Source organism: Martes martes (assembly GCF_963455335.1).
Source record: "Martes martes genome assembly, chromosome: 4".
Lineage (NCBI taxonomy): Eukaryota > Metazoa > Chordata > Mammalia > Carnivora > Mustelidae > Martes > Martes martes.
In genome coordinates, this window is record NC_137891.1 from 57,813,711 (window position 1) to 57,823,449 (window position 9,739).

The window sequence follows — 9,739 nt, forward strand, 5'->3', positions numbered from 1 at the left end:
AAAATTGCCAAAATTTGAAGGCAACCAATATGTCCCTCAGTATGTTAATGAATTAATAAACTGGAATACAATAGAAAAGTATAGAATTCTAGATTCCAAACAATGGAATATTATTCAGTTCTAACAAGAAATGAGCTATCAAACCATGAACAGACAAGAAGGAAACTTAAATGAATATTGCCAAGTGAAAGTGTGAAAAGGCTCCATATTCTATGATTCCAACTACATAACATTCTGGACAGAAAAAAATGTGGAAACAGTAAAAAGATAACTGGATCATTGTGGGCAGGGGATGGGATAAATAGAGCACAGAGGATTTTTAGGGCGGTGAAAATACCCTGTATCAGATTATAATGATGTCATTACACATTTGTCCAAATCCACAGAATGTACAATAAGAAGAGTGAAACTTAATGTAAACTATGGCCTTTGAGTGATTATGATGTGTCAATGCAGGTCTTCGATACTAATAAAGGTACCACTGGTGGGTAATGTTGGTAATGGGGGGAAGCCATGCATGGGTGGGGGGAGGGGACATATGGGAAATCTCTGTACCTTCTTGGTTTATCGTGAAACTAAAACTGTGCTAAACAAATTAAAGTCTTCAAAAAAAAGATTACATAAAATACACACACACATACAAACACATACACACACAATGACACCATTATGCATTTGCCAGAAACGCTGGGGGGCAAGTACTGTAGTAAGAATATGAATAAGTACAATGTTTTTGGAAAGCTATCAGTATATCTCCTAAAACAAAATATACTAATATCTTGTAACACAACAAATTCACTATTGAACATTGTAAATTTGAATATATATGTTCACTGAAGGATATGTCAAAAAATTAATAATATCATTATTTGACATAGTGAAATACTGGAAACAACCCAAATATCCATGAATAGAAGAACTTACATAATTTTAGAATACTGATCTTCTAAATGGAATATTGCATGGCCATGAGCATGAGCAATCTATTTCTATAAGCAACAATATGGACAGTCTCACAGACATAGCACTGAGTGAAAGAAAACAGACAAATATACAAAAATACTATATGATTACATTTATATAACTGTCTCCAATAGGCAAAATCAATCTGTGTGATAAAAGTCTTAACAACTGTTCTCTTTGGGAATGTAGGAGGAGCCAAGCCAAAGTGAGATGGCCAAGGAGAATAATACTGACAGTGTTCAGCCAGATCACAGAAGAGTATAAAGGAACCTTCTAATACTATTGTATATCTTGAGCTGGGTGATAGTTAAAAGGTGTGATTAACAGATAAAAATAATTGAAATGTACTCTTAAGATCATACACACACACACACACACACACACACACACATTTGTTATGCATCACACATTCTTAGAAAATTAAATAAAAAGCAGAGATCACTTCAAAGACAAAGGGCATAAAATATTTTCTTTTTTTCATAATTGTATAACAATGACTAAATTCAAGTAACAAATCCAATATAAACAGATAAAGGTAAGGCTAAGAGGAAAAAACCACTGCTAATCCTGCAACCAAAATTCAACCATTTTCTATTACTTGCCAAAAGATATTTTTTCATTAAGCAGCCATTGTTCATAGATGTCAATTGTTCTCAGATGAGATAAACATTTCCTTCCATAAGTATATATTGACTTTCTTAAATCCAGGCACTTCTGCATAAATAGATTCTCAAGTCATAAAGGAGATCTGTTCAGCCAACATACCACCACTATTAAAAAATAAATCCAAAGTACACATTTCTCTTGCCATGAACCAAATTCAAAATGTTCAGGTTATCTGTAGTGAAGCCTGAGTGTGTTTTATTCCCTTCTCGATTCAAAACACCAGAGAGATCCTTCATGCCAGCTGGTTGCAGCAGAAGCCAAACACATAAATGAAAGAGCAAATTATAAAGCCATCAGTGCTGCCTCCCACTTAAACAGCTTGCCCTGTTATCAAATGTCAAACTATTCCTCATTCCAGCATCCTCCCCTTGGATTGGGGACCTAGCATTTTAGTTTTAAGCACTCTATCCACAATAATAATAAAATAAACCAAGTTTTCTAAATCTACTCCCTAGATGCAGGCAGAGATACTCTTCAGCTTTGCACACTATTACTCACGTCCTGAGATAACTTTATTATGGTTACTCTGATTATTACTACTTTCCTGGCTTATCAGTGTCTTTGAGGCCCCTGCACATTTAATCACAGCCATTCTATTTCAGTCCCTTACTCACCCCATTCCTTTAGCAAATTTAGGATGAAAGACAAACAGATCAGGCCCTAGGGTCATTATCATTACCCATGCTGTTCTGAGCACCCTGGGATTCAGGTCATACACAATCCCATGCTAGCTTCATTATCATGGGTTAAAGAGGTAATACATGTTCCTAAAGAGAAGCACATTCATTCATTCATATTGTGAATTGGAATTAGGGCATAAGAAATTTCCCTTATTTCAGTTTAGTATTTCATATTGTTGAGGCATAATGTACAGACCAGGACCTCCTCTGATCCTTGTATTGTCTTTGTATATCAAAGACAATTCAATAAATACAATCCCATATTCTAGCATCAACTTAAAGAATTATAAAATTTTAGCAAAGAACAAGATAAGTCAAATTACAAAGAAAATTTATAGATGAAGACATGACTAACAAAGATCCATGACTTGTTCAAGATCATACCACTACTCACTTGGTATTAAGTAATCTACTTATATTTTATTACTGTGTGACAGAGGTAAACAGGGAAACAAATGGAGTAATTTTCTAGCCTCTGGAAAACTGGGTAGTAGAATAGTCTCAAAAAGTGTTACTGATGAGGGGCACCTGGGTGGCTCAGTGGGTTAAAGCCTCTGCCTTCGGCTCAGGTCATGATCCCAGAGTCCTGGGATCAAGCCCCGCATCGGGCTCTCTGCTCAGCGGGGAGCCTGCTTCCCCCTCTCTCTCTGCCTGCCTCTGCCTACTTGTGATCTCTGTCTGTGAAAGAAATAAATAAAATCTTTAAAAAAAAAAAAAAGTCTTACTGATGGGGTACATAGTAACAATTTTTGAGACAACTGACTTAAGTAGGCTACATTGCTTAGCTATCATGATATTTAGTAGGATATATTTCATTTTATATATATATGTGATATATGTATAAACATGATATATGTATACATGTATGCTGTATGTGTATGATGCATGTACATATATTAGCACTTTTTGAGAACTGAAAATTCAAAATCCTCAGAAATTTAAGAGAGAATGTGATTGTAAACTAGAATTTCTTAAGCCAAGACTCAAGGACTTTAAGAGACCACAGAAGTCCAAAGGGTCTATTAATCAGCTGATATTTGTAAAGTATTTTGTATTTGCATATATGTGTATACTTCTGCATGTCTGGAATACGTGTTTATAGCTTTTACTAGATTCTCAATGTTTAAGAACAGTTTAAGCATCAGTGTTCTATACTCAATTTTGTATTATTTGTTCAGGTTCACTCAGCCAAAAGATCTCCTTTCCTTTGTCAAAATATGAACCCTTTGGATACAATAATCCATATTTTGTACTCTTCAGTGTTAACCTATTCACATCTAAAATCTGGAGAGTCTGAGTTAGGTCAAACCTTAATCAAGTTTAATTTTCACAACATGAATATTCCAAACTTAATGGATCAGTTTTGCTGAGTCCAGTAGAATTCTTTCAAAAGTGGTAGCAGATATCTAAACTCATGCTGTCTTTCAGGATCCCAAATCAATTCATGCAATGACTCCTGAATGGTATATTTCAGGAACTATATTACATTGGCACTATAATATAAATTCCTGTAAGGAATATACTGACGGATTCCGATTACCAAGGGAAACTGGTTGCTGGTATGGTGGGAGCAAGGGGGACTATGTTTGGAACCTAGGAGATTTTCTGAGGTTCTTTTTAGTACTTCCATGACAACAGTAAAGATTAATGGGAAACTACAGGAACCAAAAAAGGCAGAGTGACTGAGGATTCAGAAAGTTATGAGGATTCAGAACTTTCAGGAAGCAAAGAAGATTTGGATCTACATCACCAGTTCCAAGAAACTATGATCCTACCTTACGTTCTTGTAAGGTCCTATGAGAATCTGTAAGAGCTTTAAATGCTACCAAACCGGAACGAGTATTTGAAAACCATTCCCCAGCTTCCCACCAAGATGAAGTCAACGCTTGGCAAAGCAGCCAAAGAGCCTGGCTACTGTCCTTTCTGGAGCATGTGATGGAGAGTTTAGAATTTGGAACTTGACCAATGTAAATGTATCTGTACAATGCAAACATATGAGGGGTTCTGTTTGAAGAATATGTACTTGTTTATGTGGGATTTTTTTTTTCTGCTGTCAATGACAAAACTGTGACGTAGTGGAAAATAGATGGACCAGGCTATGGAGAAGAGGAGGAACCAACCACCACATACAGTATTAGGAAATGGAGTATATACAGGAATTGATCATCACAGGAAAGAAGCTGTTTTTTCCACATGTGGACAACAAGGAGACATTTGGAATGAGCAAAAAACCAATCTTATATGTTCAATGACCTGGGGATGCAACAGTATAAATAGTGTTAAATTAAATCCAATTGAGACATTTCTCTTGGGAAGTTGTGCTTCTGACAGGAATACAGTGCTTTATGATATGAAACAAGCTACTCCTCTGAAAAAGGTCACCTTAAAGATAAGAACAGGGGTGCCTGGGTGGCTCAGTGGGTTAAAGCCTCTGCCTTCGGCTCAGGTCCTGATCCCAGGGTCCTGGGATCGAGCCCCACATCGGGCTCTCTGCTCAGCAGGGAGCCTGCTTCCACCTCTCTCTCTCTGCCTGCCTCTCTGCCTGCTTGCCATCTCTGCCTGTCAAATAAATAAATAAAATCTTTAAAAAAAAAAAAAAGGTAAGAACAAATACAATTTGTTGGAACCCTATGGAAGCTTTCATTTTTACTGCAGCAAATGAATGTCACAACTTACATACTTCTGATATGCATGCACTGTACACTCTTGGTCCATGTGGATCATGTATGTATGGTGCTTGATGTGGATCACTCTCCCACTAGGAAAGAGTTTGTGTCTGCTAGTTTTGATAAATCTATTTGAATCTTTCCTGCAGACAAAAATAGAAGCAGGGAAGTCTATTGCAAAAAAAAAAAAAAAAAAAAGAATGTAACATGGGTTACAGTAAAATGGGACTTCTAACAGCAAATATATTATGTGTGGATCTGAAGAAATGAACATTCGTCCACAGAATGCTAATGCTTCTGAAAAAGTGGCTATGCTTACATCACGAGAAAAAGCAGCCAAAGATTATAACCAGAAACTGAAGGAGACATGTCAACATCATCCTCATAAAAAATGCATGGTTCGGGGCGCCTGGGTGGCTCAGTGGGTTGAGCCTCTGCCTTTGGCTCAGGTCATGATCTCAGGGTCCTGGGATCAAGCCCCACATCGGGCTCTCTGCTCAGCAGGGAGCCTGCTTCCTCCTCTCTCCCTGCCTGCCTCTCTACTTGTGATCTCTGTCTTTCAAATAAATAAATAAAATCTTTAAAAAAAATGCATGGTTCGTCACAAATATCTATCAAAATCTGTCTACAGCCAGATTCAGGAACAGCACATCATGAAAGAAGCTCATCAATGAAAGGAAATGAATCATCTCAAAGACAGAAAGCCTGGATCTCTGTAGGCTGTGTCAGAAAAGAATCCATAGTGGCAGTTGTGAAATAATACTTGGTATTCCTACCAATCCTGACATATAATTATTCGTTACATTTTTATCTGCAGACTCAGTAAATAAAAATACTGGCTCTAGAATAATCAATTCAGTTACATGTGCAGAACGCTACCCTGAAAATATATCCTGAAAGGTGGCCTGGTTGATAAGACTATCCAACATTTTATCCTTGATCTGTTTTCTTATTTCATTGAGGAATACAGCATTTGCCAACTTACCAACTTTTACTGTTAAAAAATGCAGATATACTTTCATGCTGATCTATTATTATAAATATACTATACATGTGAATTTAAATTTAAGACCAAACATCTCTTTGTTAAATTTTTTTTAATATTATGATGTTCAGCTAGCCAACATATACTACATCATTTGTTTCTGATGTAGTGTTCAATGATACATTAGTTACGTATAACCCCCAGGGCTCATCACAACACATGCCCTCCTTAATTCCCATCACCCTGTTACCCCATCCTCCTACTCCCTCCCTTCTGAGACTCTCAGTTCCTTTCCCAGGGCCCATAGTCTCTCATGGTTCATCTCCCTCTCTGATTTCTTCCCCTTCAGATTTCCCTCCCTTCCCCTGTGGTCCTCCACACTATTGCTTATGTTTCACATATGAGTGAAACCATATGATAATTGTCTTTCTGTGCTTGACTTACTTCACTTAGCATAATCCCCTCCAGTTCCATCCATGTCAGTGCAAACGGTGGGAATTCATCCTTTCTGATGGCCGAATAATATTCCATTGTTTATATGTACCACATCTTCTTTACCCATTCATCTGTTGAAGGGCATCTCTGCTCTTTCCACAGTTTGGCTATTGTGGACATTGCTGCTATGAACATTGGGGTACATGTGCTCCTTCTTTTCACTGTATCTATATAGTGAATGCATCTATATCTTTGGGGTAAATACCCAGTAGTGCAATTGCTGGGTCATAGGGTAGCTATATTTTTAGCATCTTGAGAAACCTCCATACTGTTTTCCAGAGTGACTATACCAGATTGCGTTCCCACCAACAGTGTTAGAGGGCTCCTCTTTCTCCATATCCTCACCAATATTTGTAGTTTCCTGTTTTGTTAATTTTTCCCATTCTAACTGATGCAAGGTGGTATCTCATTGTGGTTTTGATTTGTATTTCCCTGATGGCTAATGATGGCTAATGATGTTGGGCATATTTGTTAACTTTAATATTACTTTGGGTAATTATTGCAATGAGTCTTACTTTGATTACCTATAATGTGTAGATTTATGTCATAACTTTTTTGATTCAAATAATTTTCTATGCTTTATTTGTATTTGGCTTTTTGATACTTTAAAGATGATCACATATAAACTTTTATAAAAATATAATTATATTTTATAGTCAAGTCGAGATAATAAAACATCCTTTTTCTCAGGAAAAAAATTCCTATAGGGAAAAATCTGTGCTGTTTCAAAACACATTTTTCATTATTAAAGTTTGCTGATCTTCTAATAACAGCATCTGAGAGTGTTACTGTATGCCATGTCTGGTTTTTTGTTTTGTTTTTGTTTTAGTTTTTTGTCTTACATTTTCTCTAAAATGTAAGCATGGTGAAGGCAAGGACTGGCTCATGATTCATCTATCTCAACTTCCTTCTGGGGAGACTTACTATACTGCAAAGGCCAGAAAGCAAAATAATAATAATAATAATAATAATAATAATAATAACCTTTTCCTGAACAGCGTCAAGGTAAGTTTCCACAGGTGACTTATATTCTTGAATCATACACGTGCATCTATTCACATGTGGAACTATGTTAAATGTGGAAAGAAGCAGAGCCTGTACAAGGCATCCATTTTGCTGGTGCAAATCTATTAGGTCTGATGAGGCTTTGGAAACTAGGTTCTAGAAGTTGCTGTCTGTTCTTGGAATGGCAGCTAAAGTGCTAAGATCTACACTCATCAAGTAAACATATCTTTCTGATTCTCCATCTCCTCTCTTTAAAATTTTTTTAAATAAAAATTGTATATATTTAAGGTGTGCAACATGATGACTTGATTATCATCTTTTTGATTGTGGCATATATGGCAATCAGTTATGGAGGCCCAGTTATTTGAATGGTTTGGAAAAACCAAATTCCTTATATAAAATCCACTTTTGCTGAAAATAAAGTAGTTCCTGTTTTTAATCCACTTCTGACTGTTATATGGGCACTCAATTTTTGTTGACTGAATGCATACAGTCCTAAGGAGGCATAAAGTACCTTAAAAAAGAAAACAACACTACAAAGAAAGTTCACCTGTGTTTCTGGGGAGGCAGACTCTAAAACAGCAATTTGCACATAATTAGTTCATGCGCTGGCGTTTTCTGGATCAACACCTGGCCTGGGCAGTGAAGGAAGGTAAACTGTGATGCATATTCAACAAAGGCATCAACAATCATACCAGGAAAGCTCTAGAACTAGAATGGTTTTTATGCGTTGTTCAGAACTATGAAGAGTGACAGACCCCTGCATCAACTAGCAACTGGACGTGAACTGACATCTTCCCAAAGGGTGCAGTCATGGCTAGGCAGTGGTCTTCTTGGATTAGGGCAATTCTAAAGAAAACTTGCTGACTCATTTGAGAGCTGTCACCCACCAACATTCTCAGCAACTGGGGAAATGAGTGGTTTTGTTCTGAAAGGGGAAAGGGACAGATCTGGGCATTGTGCTATGGCATCTACCTCACAAAGATAGCATTAAGGAAAAACAGCCATGTGACTTTGAACAAGAAAACCTAGATTTGAGTACCATTTCTTCCACCTACTAGCTAGGGGAATTTGGACATAAAATGTTAACTCTCTGAATTTGTTTCCTCATCTATAGAAATGTAATAATAATAACACATTATTATATATAATAATAATCTTACATGTTAAAGGTTTATTGTAATATATGCAAAAGAACATGGCAATCTGCAGATCTTTCAAGAAGGTAAGTGTAAAGTTAGTAGCTACAATACAATTCATACAGGCCTTAAAATTGCTTACTGAGTTAATTGAGCTGTACATTTTTAACATGTACACTTTCCCACATCTGTACTTTACTTGACAAGAAATAAAAAAGGCTCACCTGGCAGGTAATCAAAACGAGAGAATTAAGTACACTACTCACTTACCAGCGGTTGGCCACCATTTAAGAGAGCTGTGTCATGGGTGTAGCCTGAGGATGGTTTATTTACTTATATTACAACTAAAATCTCAGTTATTATTTTGCAGGAAGTTTGGTTCAAAATGACATGGTCTGTTTTTAAATCAGTGCTTGATTTAGCCATATGCATACTATTGGAATAATAAGAGAAAATTACAGAGAAAGCAAATCAAAGAGAGAGAAATATAGTACATTTAATTTCTTCATTCATTCTTACATTTATGAATTTATCAAATGACAGGTTATCATGAATACACTTTGTGGAAAGATTCAATTATTAGGACATGCATGTCATGACAATGACCTTCTTTGAATTTAAATGAAAATAAACTATCCAACCCTTTTGTGCCAGTGTTAGTATACCTCGACAGGCCTGGAAGGGCATTCCAAGTAAGAGTTATCAAGAGCTAGGTTTTCAAAACTAATCCGATACCCCACTAAACTTTTCATCACTGTTATGTAGCGTGTCATTTTCTTAAAAAAAAAAAAGACATTAAATTGAAACCACGGTGCCTTTAAATTTTTCAACATAAAATCTCCCACAGTTCCACTTATATTCTAGGATTCAATGCAGTGATCAAGGCCCTATGATGTATATGCCAAAGACAGCATGGGGATGGTGGAGGGGGTAATATATGGTACCACCTACACAGTTCCCTTTCTATTTCTTAAGACAGCTCCTATCATTAAGAGTATTGACAATCACATATTCTTTAATTTCTGTCAAGACCCAGTTTGGTTGCCTCTTCTTCCTCAAGTTGGTGAATAAACAAATAAACCATCCTCAGGCTAAAACCATAACACACCTTTCTTAAAAGGCGGTCAACCACTGGTTTAG

General features: G+C 36.5%; 1 pseudogene across 1 annotated transcript; it reads left to right on the plus strand.

The window, feature by feature from the left end:
* Positions 1-3,758: 3,758 nt before the first annotated feature.
* Positions 3,759-5,649, plus strand: LOC308341598 (DDB1- and CUL4-associated factor 13-like; annotated as a pseudogene). The gene is made up of 4 exons: positions 3,759-3,868; positions 4,031-4,710; positions 4,910-5,373; positions 5,572-5,649. The product of its transcript is annotated as a DDB1- and CUL4-associated factor 13-like (transcript).
* The last annotated feature ends 4,090 nt before the right edge of the window (positions 5,650-9,739 follow it).